This window comes from Apostichopus japonicus, chromosome 12 (genome assembly GCF_037975245.1).
Source record: "Apostichopus japonicus isolate 1M-3 chromosome 12, ASM3797524v1, whole genome shotgun sequence".
NCBI lineage: Eukaryota > Metazoa > Echinodermata > Holothuroidea > Aspidochirotida > Stichopodidae > Apostichopus > Apostichopus japonicus.
In genome coordinates this window covers 22,102,683-22,125,748 of record NC_092572.1, presented here as the reverse complement: position 1 = coordinate 22,125,748, position 23,066 = coordinate 22,102,683, and the positions used below count along the sequence as shown (strand labels likewise).

The 23,066-nt window shown below is 37.2% G+C and overlaps 1 long non-coding RNA gene across 2 annotated transcripts in view; it reads right to left on the bottom strand.

The window, feature by feature from the left end:
• Window positions 1–12,821, bottom strand: part of LOC139977232 (uncharacterized) — a 102,526-nt gene extending 89,705 nt beyond the window's left edge. For both annotated transcript variants that reach the window (XR_011796486.1, XR_011796485.1), the window contains exon 1: window positions 12,686–12,821. This is a non-coding gene — a long non-coding RNA (uncharacterized lncRNA). The remainder of the gene's footprint in view (window positions 1–12,685) is intronic.
• Between the last annotated feature and the right edge of the window lie 10,245 nt (window positions 12,822–23,066).

Sequence of the window (23,066 nt, the reverse complement as noted above, 5' to 3'; positions counted from 1 at the left end):
CTTCAGTACATATAATGGTGTACATGGACACTAAACAGCTGGGAGCAGACCTGTGCATGGTACAGAATTACTGAGACTTCATTATAGTGTACATGTATGCTGTACAACTGCATGCAGACATATGTAAGGTACAGTATTGTTTGATACTTCAGTACATATAATGGTGTACATGGACACTAAACAGCTGGGAGCAGACCTGTGCATGGTACAGAATTACTGAGACTTCATTATAGTGTAGATGTATGCTGTACAACCGCATGCAGACATATGTAAGGTACAGTATTGTTTGATACTTCAGTACATATAATGGTGTACATGGACACTAAACAGCTGGGAGCAGACCTGTGCATGGTACAGAATTACTGAGACTTCATTATAGTGTACATGTATGCTGTACAACTGCATGCAGACCAGTGCATGACATTGTTACTTCAGTACACAGTGTACACTGAGGCCTATAGTATATAAAAGTGTATTGATGACTACCCTTCCAAAAACCTCTGTGAAGACTCCATTGAAATCTATCATTCTAGCTCACATTGGCATTGCTGACTGATTAAAAACCAACCCAATTAATTCCAAAATGAAATTAATTCATGTGATGTTACCAAAACAAAACCAAGCCAAACAGGATTAGAATTAATATTCATATCAAGATAACCCCCTTATGGATGGTAATTAGCAAGTATTTAAAAAAAAAATCTTCAAATGTAAAAAAAATGTTGCATTAAACACATACAAATTAAGCAGTTCATTTCAAATTTGCAATATTTTGTGACTATCTGTTTAGATTAGTCTGTCATTTTTAAGCAAGCTAATGCAAATCCCAAACACTTAAGTAAGTCATTAATTTTGTATTGTTGTCTAATTACAATAATTACAAAAATCAATAATTAATTTTGACCAATGAACAAAAACTTGCAATCCTTTCATTAACAGCAAGCCACTACAAATATCACAGCCATGTTACCCTTAACGTGAAATGTTTAATAATATTGGCCTAGTGCCTGCCTTATTTTAAAGCAGTATTTTGCGTTGGGTCGCTTTTTTCCACCTTTTTAACATGTGCATCGATTTTTTTACATGTATCAATCATAAAACAGCAAACTAAGATACCATCCAAGTTTCATCCTGCCAAGAGCGTTAATTAGCGAGTAATTAACGATTTATATCGATAACGAGTAAATGTGTCCTCGACAAAGTTTTCATATCTCCAAATCCACTAGTTTGAATTCCACCAATCAGTGAATAGTATGTTTATTCATGAGCATTTTGCGTTTGGTCGCCGTTTTCTACTTTTTTTGACATGTCCATCAAGTTTTTTACATACATCAAATCACAAAACAGCAAATTAAGATATTAGCCAAGTTTTTCCCTGCCAAAAACGTTAATTAGTGAGTATTCCACATACAAAATTAAATCGCATTCAGTTCCCAAACCCACTAGTTTGAATTCAACCAATCAGAGATGCAGGTTTAGTTATGAGCCGTTGCTAAAAATAGATTCAAGACTGCGTTGGTACAACTCCCTGGTACAACTGCCATATAGACTGTACACAAATCAAGCGTGGTGTTATATTACGTATCTGTCAATGACGTTCGTAGTGTTTAAATATTCATATTATGGGCGAGGTTTATTGGGTTCCCAACGGAAAATATTTTGGAGAACAACACAGTTGAAAGTTGCAATTTTTTCGACTTTTATGCCACCATTTGAAGTAAAATATAAATAGATAAGCTAGTTATGTATGTCGTTATGGCATAGTGGAGTCAGTGAGGTTGAGAAATACCATAGTCGAGGACGCAAAATGCTGCTTTAATATGCACAGTTTGCCCTGTACATGTAACACTAGACTCTGCTAACCAGTACTGGAAGGTAAATTCTTTTCATACTAAAAGGTCTTTTTTATCTTTAATCTGAAAGTGTGACTTGCCCATTTTTTCTATCTAAAGGTCAATGTCAATGTCTTATTTTTTTTGTTTTATTTTCATTCCTACTCGAGTTCTGGTCAAATTTGTTCCTGCAGCTTGGACACTAATTAACAGAAAACTGTTGCAGCCAAGGCCGATTTGGAATGGCTAAATTTGGGCAGTAATTTCACACCTCACACCTCCTCCAGTCATATAACACTTTCCATAAATTAAGGGCACTTTCTCTTTATCTTTCGCCCGTCAACCAAACAGAGAATAAAATCTCCATAAACATGTCTGACTTCTCCTACAGTGATGTTATTAAAGAAAGCTTTGAAGCTTTTCTACGTTAAAGATTAAGACCAACTTATCTCATTTTCTCTCTCACCAGTTTTATGTACCTTAAAGGTTCAAGAAACAATAAACAATAAATGGTAAAGTATAAATACTCAATATCTTGCATGGATACATTTTTAACCGCTTATCCCTGTGTGATAGGTCAGTCCTGGAACAATCAATTTACAAGTTCTGCTTTTGACGATAATTTCAGAGTCAACATCAACCACTGGCTCGTTTGAAGATCGCCGGCGAAGTTTATCATCAGTTGATACCGACAGAGAAAATTTGCATTCATAACTAATTATGAGGGCGCCACTAGCACAGATAACCGTGTCATAAAGCTTATTTAGCAGCTGTCGGTGAGATTAGGGTATTTACCTTCGAGCCGATTGGTCTAATATAGTCAATGTGACTCAGGATCAATGTTGATTAACTAAATGAAACACAGATTATTATTTTACAATTTGGACTTTGCTTTAGTTAGAGTGCTCGAGCTAGCAACCAGTGTTTGTTATGGTAACTTTCATAAGTTTCACTTTATGATTTTCAATCTTCAGGGCAAAGTCTGTCTGAGGGGATGAAACACTCTCTCCTAGCAACAATAGAATTTTGAATATATATGTAAATTGCGAATGTAAATCACTTCTGACATTAGTCTTACGTGCTCTTTATATGCACATAGTATATGTACATGAACAATCACATAAATGGTTAATGATTTTTATGGACCTGTTTTGAAGCTGACAAAAAGGTTGCAAGATCCCATGAGATATTTAAGTGGCATTACAAAGAAGATTGACATTTGCACAGATGCTTGTCAAAATTTGTGCCATCTGATACCAGTAGATGAGGTGAAACTGACTTTATTTCTTCAACACTTCAATATATTCTTTTGGTTGATATCAACATGGAGAAGCAGGCCATGAAATTCAAGTACTTTACTAGCCAAATTGCCAGTGGAGTTTGCAAATAGCCAGTAGAAAAACAAAGGCACAGGCATGTTTCTTCCAGTAGACATTAAAGATTATAACACATGACCTACAGCTGGTCAAAATCATCAGTTGAAGAATTCACCATGACTTCTGTTCCTAACTTAACAATCCTGTGGTATTACTGCATATTATCAGCAAATACTTCTGGGTGCTGGTTGTAAGAGCCTTCAGTGTAACTCATGTGTGTGGTATGTAGGATATTGACTATGAGAACTTGATATTAGCCAGTAGATTTTGAATCACTTGCATGTTTAGCAAGTGGTTTAAAGTATTAAATTCAAGGCCTGGCAAGTAAATTTTTGCTCTCCCTCTCCCTGCCTTTTTTTTCTTCTTGGTTTAGGGGAAAGCAAACTTAAACACCACCTTAAAGGGTGTAAAGACTTGTGCAAAAAGAAAGTCTAATGCCGGTAATCTGACCTAGTTTTGAATGAGGTGTAACAGAAGTGTTAGACACCACCATCGAACCCAGAAAATACACACACAGCTTGCTACCGTCGGTAATTAGACACTAGTGTACAGTCAGTACATACAACTGCGGTCAATACCAACAGCACAGTGTACAAACGATACAGCGATGGACATCTCAGGTCCAGCTTAAGATAACAAGGTATCACGTTTCATTACTGTCTGCATTTTGTAGTGACAAGAGAAAAACGTCACTTACAAGCAACAGAAAGGTAACTTTTTAAAGGTGGCGTCACGCTGTTTGGGGCGAGTCTCAATGCCTTTAACCAGGTTTGATAGAGATGCAAAGGAATGATTGAATGAATCCCCGTAAGTTTTTGGTATTTTTTTTTGGGGGGGGGGGGGTTTTAAAGGATAGAAGGAATATCAGTTTTGATATTTCAAAGTCCAAGTGTAAAAAAAGAAAGACAAATTTGAGTCCATTATCTCTGTAGTAGCTATTTTAGTTTCCCAGATATTCAACTTCAGAATGTGGTGAATCTTTGGAATGTTCATTTAAGAATACATCTCTGATGACCTTGGCTCTCAATTACAGACATGAAGGTTATTATTAATCCATGTTGATAAATTTGAATTAACCAACCAAATCTTGTTCTTGATACGAATAATTAGAGCACCTGTGCATGACCTTGAAAAGACATTTTTCCTGAATAAATTTGTAATACAATTTGTAATAAGAACAACAACATGTTATATGAGGCCATAAAAGTCTTATGTTTTCTGATTGAGTTTTGTATTATGTGTGTGGAATTGATCAAGTGTAGGCCTTGAAATTCAGGCTGTTTACTGGTTTAATTGGATTTTACCGTTTGCCAGTAGAAAAAGTAGGCACTGCAGGCATTATCCTGCCAGTAGACATCCAGAAGATTATCACATGATAAGTCACATGATAAGTTGGTTAACAATCACCATTAATACCATCAGCATGATATCTGTGAGGTACATGAGTGCTGTAGTCCTTATCAGCAAATAATAACAGCCTGCCGCCAGAACTTGTCTGTGTGCTGTAATTCAGGAAAATGCCATTGAAAACTTGAGTTTCATCTAGGTCTTTTAGCACTGGCGGCATTTTTGTAGCAAGTGGCTAAATTTTTAGGCGTACTAATGGTCTGTGTGTTAGACTTAATAGTCTAGCATATAGGGCCTCAGATCTATGCTTAAAAGTTCGTTTCTCAAAACTTAACAGTGGTACACAACTACAACCTGGACTGTTAGCAGTGCTTTTTAGCACGTACAACCTGGACTGTTAGCAGTGCTTTTAAGCACATACAACCTGGACCGTTAGCAGTGCATTTTAGCACATACAACCTGGCCTGTTAGCAGTGCTTTCCTTATCAAACTTAATTTTGTGCCAAAAGTCATCCTTTAAAAAGTTCACAATAAATTTGCATTTATCCCTTGTCATACACCTTGGACGCTAAATTCAGATAATAAATTGTATAGAGACCACCACTAATATGGAAGTCATTATCACAATGATCAGCATCGGTTGCTATGGTAACTATCATTCTGCTCAAGAAGGATATATATTTTAATAGATCTAGTCACTCACAATCCCCTTCAGGGTTAATAACAATAATGACCAATAATCTTTAATTTAGCCACCACATCTTCATATCTGCAGCATCGAGGCAATACGTAAAACGTATCAATTTGTGTTTTTACACATGTGAGTGTTTTTTAAAGGCACTGAAGACTCGCCCCAAACCGTGTGCGGTCATCTGAAAAAGTTAACTTTCCGTTGCTTGCAAGTGACGTTTTGTTCGTGTCGCTACAAAATGCAGATAGTACTGTAATGAAACGTGATACCTTGTTATCTTTAGCTGGACCTGAGATGTCCATCGCTGTATTGTCTGTACACTGGGCTGTGGGTATTGACCGCAGCTGTATGCACTGACTGTACACTGGTGTCTAATTACCAATGGTAGCAAGCTGTGTGTGTGTATTTTCTGGGATCGATGGTGGTGTCTAACACTTCTGTTACACCTCATTCGAAACTAGGTCAGATTACCGGCATTAGATGTTTCTTTTTGCGCGAGTATTCACACCCTTTAAATTGGAGTGATGGTCTTGAAACACACTACATCATGACCAGTACATTGAGACTGTCGCCGTGCATGCATGAAGTGAGGACGATTTTCTGTGCATGACAAATCGGAGAATACATGGGACCATATAAGGTCCAAGAGCTTCTCATTCATAACAGATACTCTTGATCATCGACACAAATTTGAGACCAAAAAAAGCCGTACTTTATACCAGTGGTTCTCAAAGTGGTCCTTTGTGGCCCCCCGGGGGCGTTGGGAAGTCTCAGGGGGGCAATACAGGGAGTAGGGGCCGTTGGCACTGATTTGGGGGTGCCTAGCGATTATGACACATCACTGCAGCAATTTAGGGCACAATAAGGCATCCAGGGTGTCTGGGAACAAAATCAATAAATTTTGTCACCCAAAATTATCAAAAAATGGTATTAGAAATTCAATAACTCCACCCCTTGGTCCAATATCTTTCACGTTTGGATTATATTGTAGCAGAGACATCTCTTGTAACTTATAAGCGCCACCATTTTAGCCTGTCATTTTGGGTATTGCTTGAGTTGGTCACTGATTGCAAAGTCAAGGTGAGGGGGTGGGGGAGGGGGAGGGGGCATTGGGACAGTTCAAGATAGTCGAAGGGGGCGGTCGTCCAAAAAAGTTTGAGAACCACTGCTTTATACAAACAAGAGAAATACAAACTTAGTCTTATTGCTGACAATACTTGAGCTATAAACAAAAGCAGACACGAATTCATACTATGCTACATCAAAAATAGTTTGTAAAAGTTTTCTTTAAATTTGAATTTTATGAAGGGAAATAAATTGAAGAATGATTTATCACTAAAACCAACGTAGCCGCAGTGATTTAGAGAGACCAGTAGTTCCCCTTGTCCCAATTATACTAAAAACACGGCTTCACAGATTTCGATGTGTTTTTCATGGCAGAGCTTTCAGTACTTAGAGAATAAAATGAAGACAAAAGCAAAAAGCTGGTGAAATTCTACACCATTTATTCCCTCCTTAGGAAACAGTTTTGTATTTAGTATTCAGATGCTATAACTTCGAGAAATGTGAATGGAATAACTTGCCTCAAACTGTCTTCAAAAAGTACAGTATCGACAGCTTTTTTTGGAAAGCTAATTAAAATCATGGACGGGAAAATAAATTGGTAATTTTCATGAAACTAATTTATATCAATTCTGATTTTATAACAACAAGAATATATACTACACAGACACTAGTCTCAGTTACTACAAGTTTAAAGAAGGATGTATAATTCTGAGAAAGACAAAATTATAATGATCTCCTCGGGGTTTCAAAACCCTGCAAAATCATCCAAAACAAGTTGTGGGAATTAACAATCCAAACAGAAATTTAACACACACACGAAAACAATGAATAGAAAAATTGGAGAAAAAAAAATATACTGAGATCTACATTATCAAGGTAAAGATAGAAAACATGAGTAGGGTCTTTAAATTGAAAGTATCATTTTCTATTAGAGGTGCTTGTTTTCTGCTTAATGATCAAAGGCCGTCATATATGTTCTAGCAAACGTGTTACAGGAAATTCAGTAAGGTTGTACAACTAAGAAAAATTACTATGCATTCTTACTGATGATATTGTCATACAGAGACGTTTACAGCGGTAAGAAGAAAAAATAGTTATGTTTTGAAGCCAAGGGGAAAAGGTCTAAACTAGTAGAAAACTGATCAAAAATGGAAATAAGTTTTGTCTGCCTGTAAAGCTCAACAGATTCCATTTTATCAGCACCCTCAAAGAAAGTTCTTCCAGAAAAACAAGCCCTCAAAGGTGTATCCTGCTTTTGGCAACACATTCTTCCACCATTGTATATTATTAACAAAACTAAGATTACATTTAATTTTTAAACGTCTATTGCTATGTATACATTTAAATTGATCATGTATAATTAATGAGCTGCAGAACTGAAACATTAAAATGCTGAAAGTTTCATTTATTCATGCAATTTCAATCTGTATCTGGGATAATGCTATAATTTCTGCTAGGCCTAATTTGCATAAATCTAATTTTCCACAGATTTGTCGGTTAGTTTACTATGATTCCTGACAGATCATAGACCTGTGTGTGAACTTTTTGGGCTTGCCTGGTCTTCGTTATATCGTCATAACGACAATTTGTCAGTTTCCATTACAGCATTACTGCAAACACAATCGCATTCAGTTATACAAATGCACTGTGAATCCAATGACTTTATATTAAAGCAGCTGTTTGAGTTGACTTGGATATATTTTACAATCTCTGATATTCAATATTAATTTCTTATAAAATTGTAGTTTAGTAGTTTAACCAGTCAAGTATTCATTGTACAAAAAACTAAGACATTTGGAAAATTTCTGTTTTACTCTTTAGATTTTAATTAATTACTTAATATGAAAAAAAAACACCAATTATTTGTAAATTAACCCTGATTTGGCAAACAAAGAACTTAAGGAGGGTGTCATAATTTTGACCTATTTAAACCTTATATTTGAGACTATTTATCGGTGAAATTACTGAGCAATCATAAAGAGCTGCTTTAAGTATTGTCTGCTTTCTTACTACACAGGGGATCAAGTTTCTAATTGCTGTGATTGCACTATGCAAACAGCTGTGGGGCATACAAAAGCCATAACTATAATGTGAGGATGGGGAATTTTCCTTGTATTAGATCTAATAATCTCCCACAATTCCTTGTAGTGCATGGTAGTGAGATAAATCAAACTGCCAGATATTCAACAGGTACAGTACAGTAAGACCTAGCACATGACTTCATATCTGAAGATCATATGATGAAGGATATCAAGGATGAATTTTACATAATTTATTGGTATTATAGAAGGAGATGGTAGGATATGTATACACACCGGCATCACAGGTAAACATTGATAGGGATACTCATATTGCAGCAGTTGATTCTTTAACAAATGTGGTGTAAATTGCTGCTCTCTAGCCAAGCCCACGGTTAAGAGGGGGAGCTATCATATCGGTCTTTAATATCTAGTTCCGTGAAATTTGACAAGCTGCAGTCTCTGACTACATATCATAATGCTACCATGAGTTAACCACTAGTACACAATTGTGTGTAAAATTATTCAAAGAGAAATCTTTCAGTTTTCTGGACACATCCATCAAGACAAGCAGGAACTAATATGCAGCAAATGCACAGATCCTACTTGTTCTGTCAACCACTCATCAAGAACTGTACACACCCATCAAGACAAGCAGGAACTATATGCATCAAATGCACAGATCCTACTTGTTCTGTCAACCACTCATAATGAACTGTACACACCCATCAAGACAAGCAGGAACTAATATGCAGCAAATGCACAGATCCTACTTGTTCTGTCAACCACTCATCAAGAACTGTACACACCCATCAAGACAAGCAGGAACTATATGCAGCAAATGCACAGATCCTACTTGTTCTGTCATTACCACTCATAAAGAACTGTACACACCCATCAAGACAAGCAGGAACTAATATGCAGCAAATGCACAGATCCTACTTGTTCTGTCAACCACTCATCAAGAATTGTACACACCCATCAAGACAAGCAGGAACTATATGCAGCAAATGCACAGATCCTACTTGTTCTGTCATTACCACTCATAAAGAACTGTACACACCCATCAAGACAAGCAGGAACTAATATGCAGCAAATGCACAGATCCTACTTGTTCTGTCATTACCACTCATAAAGAACTGTACACACCCATCAAGACAAGCAGGAACTAATATGCAGCAAATGCACAGATCCTACTTGTTCTGTCAACCACTCATCAAGAACTGTACACACCCATCAAGACAAGCAGGAACTATATGCAGCAAATGCACAGATCCTACTTGTTCTGTCATTACCACTCATAAAGAACTGTACACACCCATCAAGACAAGCAGGAACTAATATGCAGCAAATGCACAGATCCTACTTGTTCTGTCAACCACTCATCAAGAACTGTACACACCCATCAAGACAAGCAGGAACTATATGCAGCAAATGCACAGATCCTACTTGTTCTGTCATTACCACTCGCAAAGAACTGTACACACCCATCAAGACAAGCAGGAACTATAAGCAGCGAATGCACAGATCCTACTTGTTCTGTCAACCACTCATAAAGAACTGTACACACCCATCAAGACAAGCAGGAACTATATACATGCATCAAATGCACAGATCCTACTTGTTCTGTCAACCACTCATAAAGAACTGTACACACCCATCAAGACAAGCAGGAACTAATATGCAGCAAATGCACAGATCCTACTTGTTCTGTCAACCACTCATCAAGAACTGTACACACCCATCAAGACAAGCAGGAACTATAAGCAGCAAATGCACGCCTGAAAGTGTTGCAAGGCCAAACAGAGACTGCCAATGTCACATTGAATGTCTCTTGGAAACTCTTTAATAATTAACCAGCAAAATGAATGTAAACTTTGCACAACTGGTACACACAAAACACAGAGTTGAAACAACCAAATGTCTAGGACTGAAATTGCCAATTCTGGATTAAAGTGGCAGATAGTTTGGGTTTTGGAGAACCACAAGCTATTTGGGAGGCTAATTGACCTTGCTTCATGTAATTTTAGGAGATGCAAGCGGTTATATTGGAGTATATTACTGAATTATCTCTGAAATCATCAAAACTATCGATATTTTCGTTATTAAAACCTCATCATATAAGAGATTATTGAAGAGATATAGTGCTGGATTGATGTGTTTTTCGTGAGTAAATTCAACTGTTTAAGGGAAATGAAGAGGAACAGAAGAGAAACAGTATTAAAAAAAATGTCAGGAATCCTTTTATGTGTTCACACTCCCCAACTCACCATTTTTAATTTTATAATAGGATGCAAACTACATGAATTATGAAAATATATTGCAACTTGTGGCTGCATTATCTATAGAGTTCAATGGTACAGATAAAATAGTTTGACAAATGTAATGCCATCATCAGAAGATCATTTGATCCTGTGTGACAGAGTAGAATCTCCCCCCTGAGTATTTTATCCCCAGTGTAAACTGTTGCAAAGTCACGGCTGTAAACGCATGAATCTAACCGGAGCAGGTGCTTGCCAATTTTTACTAACCCATGATGCTACAATTAACAATGTGGATTATTATTGATTGATTATTACCATGATTTTGATCAATTCAAGCTGAATATATTTCATCATCCTAAACTAATTCTCTTATATCTGCAGTTCCTTCAACTATTCAAACATGTTCGATCTTGCGTGTAATTACACCAACGACTTAGTAGAATTTGAGAATATGGCAAGGCGGCTACCTTTGAGAGTAGATGCTAGGATATTTACTTACAAGCGTTTGGCTAATTGTACAATACAAGTTTTGTTATCCCTCCGCAAATAGAGTCGATTTTCCACTCAATGAAGTGAGACAAACTCATCATCATCATCGACCTTGAATTTACAGGTCGTTTCTTATTTATTTTAAGAAAACAAAAAACTATTTTGTGATTCAAGCTAAGACTAGAAAATTGTTATTACTGGAGACGAAAACTTCTGCAATTCGATCATGGTGTCTTGAAATTAGTATTAATCTTCCTAATGTGTAGAATGTGTAATTATTAGCCTTGACATTTTATAGACTGTGAAATTAAGAAGACTAGCGTAGAAGAAAGCTAAAAATAGTTTTATTCTGGTTTGTGTGTTACAGACTGAGAGTGATAAAGGATGTGCAGGTCTGTAATTGTGCGATGGTTACATCTGTTAAGCCCCCACAGAATAAACAGGTAATAAAGTACTAGATATGAGTAGTGGAAAATTACAGGCATTGAAGACTCGCCCCAAACCGCGTGCCACGCTCTGAAAAAGTTAACTTTCTGTTGCTTGCAAGTGATGTTTTCTTCTTGTCGCTACAAAATGCAGACAGTAATGAAATGTGATACCTTGTTAACTTTTATCTAGACCTGAGATGTCCACGCTGCTATGTACACTGTGTTGTGGGTATTGACCGTAGCTGTATGTGTTGACTGTACACTAGTGTCTTAGTACCGACAGTAGCAAGCTGTGTGTGCATTTTCTGGGATCGATGGTGGTGTCTAACACTTCTGTTACACGTACCTCATTCGAAACTTGGTCAGATTACATGTATTAGACGTTTCTTTTTGCGCGAGTCTTCGCACCCTTTAAGTTCTGTGCATGTTATGAAGTTACACTGTCAAACTTGTAGTGATTACTTTATAAGTTGGCTACACATAGTTACGTCTAATAGTAAATACATGCAGCAGGGACACAGTGAAAATACACAATTGACTTGATATACAATTTATAAACACACAAGTACACAGTCTCATTTTAAGGAGACTGGGATTGAGCTAGAATGGTAAAGATTCAAGACTCAAATTGGACTATCTGACTACCAGTCAACCTTGGTTACTCCACAGTTCTGTCTGTACTCTCTTGCATGTCCAGTGTTTTCCCATGGACTTCAGTCAAATGACAGTGAATGGAGTGAAACAATGTAGTACTTATGAACACAAAACTAATGAACCCCATGCAATAACTTTGCAGGCTACATTATGTTAATTAGAGGCTAGGCCAAGTCTGTAGGCTACTGTTACTAGTTGGGATAACCAGTAGGCCAATGAACCCCGTGTAATAAGTTTGCAGGCTACATTATGTTAGAGGCTCTATAGGCAAAGTCTGTAGGCTATACTGTTACTACTTGGGATATACGGTAGCCCTAACGTTATTTACATCCAAGGATAGGCATGCTATTTTACACAATTGCGCAAGTTCTTATCGATACTGGTGGTAATCACTAATCAGTAGGCTATGCAATATTCACTGTCGTTATCATTTCATGCTGGGATAAATTACAAACAAACCCTTCTGAATATGTACTAAGAATTAAAATCAATCACTGTGCTGAGAAAGATAATATCCTCACCTCTGAAAATCATCTAAGTCTAACATTGCAGCATGCTGAATCGTTTTTTTTTACAATACATCGGCGCCTACTGACACACTCTTGCTTTTTACTTGGCCTTAAATTGCTAGATATGCTAAAATGTCTTTTCAATTGGCTATCTTACACTTTTATATGGTCTAATTTGCTAAGATTTCTTTACATGGTAGTCATAGCCGTGACAGAACCTCCGTCATCACAATCTATTCATAGCTGCCCTTAGTAGCGGGACATTCCGCTCAGGATAATATTGTGATACCCTCTTTTCTATACACAGTAACCAGACAGCAAAACTGCAGTGTGGTTTCGATGAAGCTACATGAATAATCTTATACGAATGTGAACCATAAGCTTCAGGGTATAGCCACATACTTCAATCTAAGTACGGTACAGCACAAATCATTAGCAGCTGATGACCGAGATGGAAATTTTTCTTTTATTCAACATATATCTCTACCCAAGACAACAGGCTTAAACTTCTCCTCAATGTGGTACACCTACAAGCCGTACATTAAGCAGGCGCCGGGCGATTGTTACCGCCTGGTCACCAATATTTCAGTAGGCTTCTCCTATTCGATGTGGTTCTCCTAAACACCAAATATGAGATTGGTCCAGTGTTCCCTTCTTGAGATATCGTGCTTACAACTAAGGAGTCACACACATACATACACGCATACACACCCACATCCGCCTGCAATACTACAAAGGTATATTCGAAACCAATAACAGCAGTACTTGTTAGGACTTACCATACACTAATTAGTGAATGGTAACACATGATCAGCCCTGAAATAAGCAAATAGAAGAAGTAAAACAACTTTCAAGTTTAGTGCGACATGAACTAGAACCATCGCCTTTGATTATTGCGCTGAACGCATTGCGCATTAAATCTTGCTGTTAAAATTCCTTGATTTTGTTATATGTCTCCGCGCTTAGTGATTCGTTTCACAAGGGAGTCGATCCCTTTAATAACAAACTTTCTGAAATTGAGGGCGCCACACCAAATTTCCGGCAATGCATATTATCACAAATCATGTACGCATAGGTGCTGAATGGTGGCTGACCATGTTATCTTTGGAATTTGAGATCGAATCGAAACATTCGCTCGTGGTACATTTTAGGATTTCTGGGATTGGATTTTAGCATATATTGAGAACCACAATTAAATAAACGGCAAACACCATTACTGTCATTGAAGGCTATTACCAGGACCGTTTTTTTTATTATAGCATACATCGGAAGCAATAACCCTGTTGCCTGGAGTTACAACAGGCAGATCCGAGAGGTGGGAGGGCGCCAAAGTCGCAGGTATGCGTTATAGGACAATTTCATTGAAACGATAATGATAGTGCATAAGGTATATGAAATATTTCCAAACACAAACATTTTGAAACGAAGTAAGGAACAATAATTTTATTTATGACTATATTCAATCAACTTCAGTGAGAAGCAGCTGAAGTTATTGACATATTACAAGTATAGATACAAATCAATGATATATTTTGAAACTATCAGCAGCAAAAATGGAAATTGTTCAGCATGCATGATAGTGACTGACAAAGTAGCCAAAAAAGGAATAAGAACTTGAAGGGGGTTCAACCCGTTCGCTGTGCTGACAAGAACAATACTGTAGCTGTATAAACAATGACGCCATTGTTATGCAACAGTTCATACGGGTATATGGTCTTAGGCAAAGTGTTCAAGAGACTTGGAGAACTACTCCAACATAACCCAATTCAATTGCAGGACAACTAAAAGCCTCGTTCAAAACTAAACTCCAACACCATAAATAACTTCAAACCACTGAAAAGGTGAACAATACACCATTTAAAGCCAAACACACGTAGTGTCAGTTTAGTTACCCCTCGTATGGTTTTAAGGCTAACTGAAATGTCCACTCAAAATTACGATATCTCACATTTACGTGCTTGTTACTATGGCAACGATGAACCATCATTGCAATCAAAAAGGCAATCTTTCTGTTTTAATAATGTCAACTTTATGTATTGACCTTCGAATGGCGAAATATTCATACATTAGTGTTGTTGTGGACTAGAAATATTTCTCTACAGCAGCGCTGAACAAATGTTCTGTCGCATCTAAATTGGTTTAAATGACAAGACCAGAAAACGAAATCTCTTATTTTCTATTTCTTTTAATTTAAATATGACTGGTGATTTATCGCAGCCCTCAAAAAAACTGTTCGGAATTGGATAACAACAAATTGTCATCTTTACATTCTTCGAAGGAAATTAAGGAATTTTCCCGGTTGATAAACCGATCAATCTGTCGTTTCGTCGCTTCGATAGTAAGTTATTATTACTATTTCTGAAGAGCGTGCACGGTTTTACCGACATAGCTGTATGATCGCTACAGGCGTACGTGTTCTCATGTGCACTGCCGTAGGGAGAAACCAGCTTTGATAACAAAATGCAAACTGCATCCAATTTTCCGTTTTACACACAATCACGAGGTATCATACAAGCAGCAGGAAAAGCCTGTTTTTAAAATCCAAACCTATCTGGTAAGTCATTGACCATCATAGTACATTATATGATTGCTAAACTGCTAAGTCTTCAGCACAACGATGTGCTTTACGCAAGATCAGTATATACTTGAACTTATATACATGTTCCCTGTTTCCCAATGTTGCCTGCTAATATAGTCATTAGTAATGCAAAGGTCACAATGACTGGATACACATCGTCACAACCTGGAAGCTCCATACAAGATACTTACAGGAATGGCGCTCCAAAAAATGTACTATGTAACAGACCACATGTAATATACCCCATATGAAATAGAACACATGTAACAGACCACATGTAATAGACCATATGTAATAGACCATATGTAATAGACCACATGCAAAAGACCATATGTGATAGACCATATGTGATAGACCATATGCAATAGACCATATGTAGCAGACCACATGTAATAGACCACATGTAATAAACCACATGTAAAAGACGGCATGTAATAAACCACATGTAATAGGCCACATGTGATAGACCATTTGTATATAGACCACATGTAATAGACCATATGTAATAGACCATATTAAAGACCATATGTAATATACCACATGTAAGAGACCACATGTGATAGACCATATTTAAAAGACCACATGTAATAGACCACGTGGAATAGACCACATGTAATAGACCATATGTAATAGACCATATGTAATAGACCACATGTAATGGATAATTTTCAATAGACCACATGTAATAGACCATATGGAATAGACCATATTAAAGACCATATGTAATAGACCGCATATAAGAGACCATATGAGATAGACCATATGTAAAAGACCATATGTAATAGACCACATGGAATAGACCACATGAAATAGACCACATGTAATAGACAATTTTTAATAGACCACATGTAATAGACCACATGTAATGGACAATTTTTAATAGACCTCATGCAATAGACCATATGTAATAGACCATATGTAATAGACCGCATGTAAGAGACCATATGAGATAGACCATATGTAAAAGACCATATGTAATAGACCACATGGAATATACCACATGTAATAGACCATATGTAATGGACCATATGTTAAATGTTTAATGCCCCTATGTATGCAAGTATAATATGTTTGTGTCTATAACGTACAGACGTTTAGAAACCATGACCCTGCGTAACATAGCAACATGCTACAAGCACCGAGGTTGATAAACAAACACCATAGGTCAGTTTCCTTATAGGACTCGAGTTTAATTGTTCCTTCATAAACCAATTACCGATGCCGTATTAATTGCTTTTTCTAACCAAAAACAAAAATGAGAATTGGAATTAAGAAAATGGAACATGTAGTATAGAAATGAGACAAAAGTGAACGTTTGGCATATACTTATTTATAGTCACCCTTTGTCAGACCCACGATTTAGAATTTCGGGATCGTGCTTGTTAATCCAATCATTGTGAAATCTATTCAGTGACATGGTTTACAGACAATATTATATATGCGGTGGTCTCATCAAACGCTATACCATAGCCAGTGCTTACCAATAGTTTAATGCATGGTACTTGCTGTACCGTTCTTCGTGAATGATTAGAACTCTTACCGTCAAGAAGATTCTACTAAACTGTATCAAACTTCTAATATTATTGAAAATTAATTCTAATCCCGCCATCTGTAGCTCACATGTTGAAAAGTCTGAAAACAAGATTAGCGGACAGGTGACGGTTAGTAAGATCTCACAGCATGGCTACGCAGTTATCTGCAGTATTATATAATATCGCAATAATCTTTACCCAGTAGCTATAAGCTTATTAACAAGAAGAAATTATAAAGTTGAATACATTACCGACGCAGACGACAACCCACGGGGGCATCTGCAATAACTACACACCAAATAACCACTGGCGTTTGTTTGCATAAAATAACAATAAAATATTTATCCCCTAGAGTTGTGGCGATAACAGAGGGAGATTTTACAGCCGATAGTAGAGTCGTTTATCTACCAAATATTACCTGGATAATTTAGCTTTAAGCTACAAGGAAACCGAGGTACAATCTCGCTGACATATTTCATCATTTTGAAACTTCATTGAAATAGTTCTCTTGAGGTTTTTGTTTATCTTCGTCATTTGCTGTTTTTTCTTTATTATCATTTTGTTTAGATGATATGCAAACTCTTGCGGCGATCTTTCACTTCACCCTAAATATGATAATCTGAAAGAAAGAATTTTGAAATAGTATGTATTTATTCACATCTCTTTGACGTTGGGTAGGCTGTAATGTCACGAGGTCTCTCGAGACTGGTCGACAAAGGTTGACGTGTCTATCTCCACAGAGCCGCAAGCTGTAGCCTGCTGATCTGACTTGTAAGCGCAGCTTGTTTGTATTGTAACCAAACTTCTTCTCTTAAGAGTAATATCGATAGATATATTCTTTTTTACGACGTAACATTTTGTAAGTTAATGTATTCGATATCTGTTTTAGTATATACCACGTAGGATAAGTAGGATGGGGTTAATACCGTCAAACACTATCGTACAAGTGCCTCTCCATATAACTTACACTCACACATAGCTCGTGTTTCACAACCAATATATAATGGCCGACAGTTACGGGAACTCTCGCCATTCTTCAAGAGTAAACGATGACGCAATTGATTTCAACAGAGATTTTGTTACTTTTCAGCTTTCTCGAGCATAGAGTGGTACGTTAAATGTGAAAACGTGGAATGATAGGGTGAGCACTGACAAATGTTATGTTAATTGTGTCATGTATTTATTCTAGTACACATCTTGCAAATATCTCCAGTCCTACCAATCACCCCCCCCCCTCCCCCAAAATGTCAATGACCTCCCACCCCGCTCCCATCTAAAGCAATGTGGATGTAGATATAGGCCTATATTAAATTATGAATTTTGCAACAAACGGGTCGCCTGATTATAGTTTACGTGAAGTTATCCCTCAATCCTTCAAAGAATTTTTCCAAATATCGACTATCGCAAAATACCTGCCCCCCCCCCCGCCCCCAGCGTCAAAAGTGACGTTTATCTAAGACAAACGTTGAAATCAAACAAGGTGTAGATCGAAGCACTAACAACAACAACTGTCCTTACTAGGAGGATAAACTCGGTTTTTTCCCCGACTAAGTTAGGTTGGGGCATGATGAACCTTAGTGCAAGGGCCAAAGGTGCATGACGTAAGGCTGTTATGAAAGAGGGGGTGGGCCGGGGTAAGTGAAGCCGACTCCCATGTATGGAAGTGTTCCCCCCCCCCCCCAAAAAAAAAACTTTTAGACGTCTAATGAACTAATGAAGCATAGTTAGACTACAAGTTAGGTCTAGTATTAGCTCTAATTGCAACGTTTTGTTTATAAATACTCTTGACCTTGCGTGAGAGGGTTTGGAGAGGGGTGGGGGGGGGGGGGTTGGGGTGGGAATGCACACCCCTAAGGGTGGTATAGTGAATGTAAAACATCCCCCGCGATTGGACCATTTCCCTACGACTGACGATGGGAGGTTGCCGGGGCCATGGCCCCACTGTCCCTCTCTTTGCCTACACCATTGCTCGTCCTTCGGTATGTTACACTGACATACATGTCTGTTTATGTACCTTATAAACTGGAAAGACCACCCATGCAGGCAGCTTTTTATTTTGGTTTCACTTACAACGATTGCATTTACAGGTACTGCGACATACGCGTGAATCCTAAAAATCCGTTTTGTCACTTATAGATTTACCAGCAGGTTTCGTCAGAATTAATTTTCTAGCAATTCTCTAATTTTTCAATTTAATTCTTTGCCTCAAGTTTGAACTGTTTTGGAATCACCTCTGTCGGTTGTGCCTTACACCTTCGCTAAGATTATTGCTACCAGTGGCTAAATCAAATTAGCTCAGATTTAAAAGTATACCTATAAAATATATGAGATTTAAGATGGCAATGCGCTGCTTGTTCCTATTTTGAGAACTGTTTAGCCTATATACCCTTGCACGATACCAATAATCATCGAAGAGTCAATGAAACAAGCAGCATGTGGCAAGTCGCTGTATACTACTGCAGTGCTGCTATCTTCATATCACTATATGCAATTTGTTGTTTACATCGACCGGTCGTCTTTTCATATCTGATTGGTCGATATTACTCATACGTTCATTCTCATCATTGATTTGTACGCGGCAATTCGAGTGAAATGATACCAAGCAGAAAATCTCTCAAATTCTATTTCACAGGACATCCAATAAGGAGTTTATCCCACTAGAAATACAACCTGAAGGCAGACTGAATGTCTCGACAACGTGAAGGAGTAGTTACAGCAAACATTCGATTTTGCCACGCCTGCATGTAAATTTCATTTAAGAAAAGTGGATCTTCATGTCCTTGCCTCTAGTACGCATATACAGTGTCAAATAAACCTCAGTATTATATGTACAGTTTGAACTGAGTAAATATAATGCCATAAAAAAAAACATTTATGCAATATAATTCGATTAAAAAAAAACTTATTCATTTTATTTGGATTGCAAATTAAAGCGTGGTACATTTATTGCTACAAGGCATGTTAATCTTTAAAATTATAACGTATCTTATGTATTTCGGTTATTATTCATCTATTTTGTCACACGATTAACCGATTGATAACTGAACTGTGAAAGGGAAATAGTTTTAGACTGAATTATGTACGATGCAGACTAATTAATATCCAGACTAATTATAACCTTATTTAATCTCTGATCATTGACTGTACTGTTACTGCTTTCATCTGTGGGATACATTTTTTCTCAAGTGTTTGAAACAGTCAGTTGAAGTCAACATTGACAGCAGGAATACTGTAGTACGGTAATAGTCACAATTAGTAAGGTACAATATACGCTACGTATTCACCAGAACTTTATGACAAATGTAACAATAAATATGCCGGTGTAGCAGTACTAACTGTCGCATATCCCATATTCAGTACATACTGCCCTAGTCCCCCTAAAACAATTTATACGGGATTTACCGGGTACATTTGGTCTCCCCGGACCTATTGTACAAGGCCAGTTGGTACAGACTGTCTCCCCGGACAGTATATGCTATGGTTAAACGAAGGGGGACATTATTGGTCGGTCGTATATTTTGTTTTTATGCGGTACAAAATATACTATGAAGTATTTGCGGACACTTTGTACCAGGACAATTCGTTCGGCCGGACTATATTTGATGTGAGGTGAGGACACAATTTTCAGCAGATAATGTCCGGCCGGACTAAGTGTGCTGATACACAGTGACCCCGAACACTTTCTACAGGGGGACACTCTGTACTGTCACACCGGCACCGAATTACTCTTTTCCTGGACCGAAGTCAGGTCATTTCAAGTTGCTAAGCTATAACACTAAACATTTACCACATTGTCTATACTTTGACAATGATTCTTCGTCAAAAAGCAATGTTGGTATTATATCTCTTTTTTTTTTTTAATACTTGAGCGTTGTTATTACACCGTCGCAGTTTTGTGAAGTTGTTCTAATATAATTAAGATGTAAATACAGGACCACAACTGCAAAGCGAATTTTCACTAGGGGGTCATTCGTTACCAACAAGAACATTTCATCATGCCATATCTCGAATGTAAGGAAAACGATTGTTGCCTGAAATGAGGTTAGGGTTATATCATTTTACGTGCTATTCTTTGGTATTTCGGGGGTCATTGGATTATCGCCCCCCCCCCCCCCATCCCATTCTAACATAGCTGATTTCAATATGGTGTGTCGTAACATGCCATTCTCTCCTGTCTTTCTGCACGCGATCGACATGGCGCTTAGCTTGCATATCTTCAGTGTGTTTGTTCCTATATGTCACTATGTGTTTGCTTCGTTATTTAGTACACATTAAGCATATAGGAAGATGATTGCGCAATCTTTTCACGACCGGATAAATCGCTGACGTCATTACTTCAGCCACTTTAAGTGGCGTTCTATCACAAATAATCAGAATCTCAATACCAGAGTACACGCGGGAACTGCCATGATATATCTGTACTTTGGACTGGTGTATGTCAGTGTTGAGTGCAGCTACTTGCTTCATATCATGCATGACATTAATGTTAACATTACGACAAATTTAACCGTTCTTTTTAAAGTTTACTCTGATAAGTTGAAACCGGCTTTTTGATCTGATTCTGATAAATTATTAGGTGCAACCTTTGATACTGAGCTGCATTTATTTGAAATTAATGAAGTAAACAATGAAGAGGTTAAAAGTTTTGGAAGGAATGTTTTACGTGTGATTAATATATTTATATGAATAGTGTCTGACTTATTAACGGAATTATAATGACTCCCTTCTTAACCTTCAATTACTGGACACATCCAGTCTTAGTTTAATCAACTGGAGTCATATTTAATACATGGTCATTTTCATGTAAATGAGCTACAGACAAAACGCAAAGAACCACTTAAAGTACTAAATATATAATTCAGTTGAACAAAACCAGCGGAACAAGTTTCGCTGTAGTTTCACTTCTTTTCGCATGCTTTGGATCAAGTTTTATAAGTACGCATATACCTACGACATCTTCTATTTTCAATGTAAGTGTGAAAACATCAACCGTAGAATAAATCAAAGAAATTTGGTTGTCTAAATTAGCCCAATAAAGTCACGAAATGTCTGTCTTTCAGCAAACAAATCGTTCTTTCCGTTCCCAGTTTCAAGAATGTTATAAACTATATAAAGAACGTGAGTTTCGTGGTTTTCTTCGCCAGTGCAAATGCGTTTTAGACATTCCCATTGGATCTTATGTAACTCTATATATGTTAGACGCATTGTAACTTGAAAGTTTAATGAGTGCGTTGATTACACCGACCTGGTGCGACATATCATCGTTATTTGTTTTAGTGTAGTACACCAATTTAATCTTGTATTAATCATGAAACTGATAGAAAAACTGATAATTTTTTCACATTTTACCATTTGAAAAGTTGTAAGCATTTTAATGACACTCTCTAACATTGAATATACAGGACATGCAATCAAAATAAAACCTGTAGAATGAAACTGACCATATGTAAGCTGGCCATATGTCTGACCATAAGCTGACCATATGTAAACTGACCATATGTAAGCTGACCATATGTAAACTGACCCTATGTAAGATACATAGAAAGCGTTTAATCAAGAGTTCACGGTAGTTTCTTTTTGTCAATAAATTCCGTCCGTGTGTAAAGACAGATATAGCATGTATTGGTTGGAAATGTTGCCAGGTGCAATATGACATTATGTATACGGGAATGACAATATAACTTCCCCTTTAATGGTTTTACGTGAGACTTTAAGTATAAATACATTGCTAAACGAGAAGTGCTTTATTTTCAAACGAACTTGATTAGTAATAAACTGATTGAGTTGAACCCTTTCATTTAGAGTATATTGCTAATACCACAATTCAAATGACATCGTAGATACGCAGCATATGACAGACTCGCTACCGACGATCAAGATAACAAATGTGGACAAAGAGTTTCATCTTCGTTAAGTGAATTCTTGTCACATGTATAGCTACAGTTTACTACATCCATGCAGCAGTCGACAACCATCAAGTGAATGCTCAACAGTAGCACTAGTATCTCAATGCCACATTGGCTACCATGAACATGCGTATGAATTTCCCAACTGTTTGGTTTGAGGGTTTTGTCACTTCAAGTTCCAAGCCTTTTCATAAAATAGACCATTCACGCATTGACGCGCATGACGCAGATTTCGCCCTAATTTTCTGCCTTATCCTCCCAAATCCACCCAACAGACAATTGAAATCGAGTGTTTCAGTTTCTTCGACAGCAATGATACATCAAAAAGGCTTGCATGCGTTAACCTTTTCAATTGTCATGAAACCTCTTGAACTTGG